Source organism: Triticum aestivum, chromosome 7B, assembly GCF_018294505.1.
Source record: "Triticum aestivum cultivar Chinese Spring chromosome 7B, IWGSC CS RefSeq v2.1, whole genome shotgun sequence".
Taxonomy (NCBI): Eukaryota; Viridiplantae; Streptophyta; class Magnoliopsida; order Poales; family Poaceae; genus Triticum; species Triticum aestivum.
Window position 1 is genome coordinate 725,325,564 of NC_057813.1, and position 1,199 is coordinate 725,326,762.

Consider the following 1,199-nt stretch of genomic DNA (forward strand, 5'->3'; position numbering starts at 1 on the left):
CAGGGTGGGGCCCCTTCCATTTTCAACCAAATCTTCCCACATTGGCCCGTAATTTTTATTTTGTGGAAGTTGTTCGTGGGTCTACTAAAGCTCCGGTGCTAGGTGTAGGTGAACACATATGCAGTTTTTCTTTGAATAACAACGAGCACCGTACCTACCGATGCACAGTTGCACACCAACCAAGATCACACATATGCTGATATGCACATATGCATGTATCCATCCACCCATGGACGGGTAGCTATGCATGTGCGCATGCACGTCCCCAACTCCGCGAGGCCTCCACCTCCATGAAACTACTCTGAACGGTCCTAACAACACCCTCGAACACGCCCCGTTTTCAAAAAAATACTCTTGGCTTTGCCCTATACGTGTATTGTACCTATCATGGCTTTGTAGTTGTATAATATTTTTAATAATATTTGATCCATCTCCTCCTGTATCGTCAAAAGCTATCATCTCCTTCTGTATCGCCAAAGCTAGATCCGACGCACCAGGGCACGTGATGAACTTGCTTAACTTCTATATTATCATTCTGAAAATTTTGTTTGATTTGGCATGCAGCGATGAGTACTGGATCACAGCCTTCATTAAAGAACGATGAGAACCGTGCACCTTCTGGTACTTTCTTCACTTCATGGACCACTCAAGTATTTTATTCTTGATGTTTTAAATAGATAATGCTTTACATACTGATACAATCATAATTATGAATGTTTGTTCACAAGCGTTGATAGGCATTTGTCAATAGAAAATTACCAAGTTTTGTAAGCTTTGATATATCTTACCAAGACATAAGAGGCGAAGAAGCAAGGCCAATCTCCTCACCGGCAAACACCTTCCACAGACTATGACCACTTGATCAAACCACTAGGGATGGAAACAAAAGGGGTGTACAAACAAGGTGGGAGGCAGCGCCATGGCCCTCTCCCCTTCTTCTCCGGTTGGATGAGCCGCTGGAGAAAAAGAGGAGAGGAAGCGTTGGTGAGAATAAGAGTCTAAAATGAGAGCGGGAAGAGAAAATGATGACATAGAAATGATAGCTACCATATCAATGCCGCGGTACTTGCCAACACCTCATCTCTCGAGAAAGAGACATGGACAATTGTGTCCATACGAAGATTCAATCAGCATGTGCATACTTGGTGTCGCATCTGCCTTTCATCTCCGCATTTTTCGCTCTAGGATTCATTCGATGC

The 1,199-nt window shown here is 43.6% G+C and overlaps 1 long non-coding RNA gene across 1 annotated transcript in view; it reads left to right on the top strand.

Moving 5' to 3' along the window:
- LOC123156036 (uncharacterized) overlaps positions 1–1,199 on the top strand; it is a 2,735-nt gene that overhangs the window by 988 nt on the left and 548 nt on the right. The window contains exon 3 of the long non-coding RNA XR_006477794.1: positions 565–621. This is a non-coding gene — a long non-coding RNA (uncharacterized lncRNA). The remainder of the gene's footprint in view (positions 1–564; positions 622–1,199) is intronic.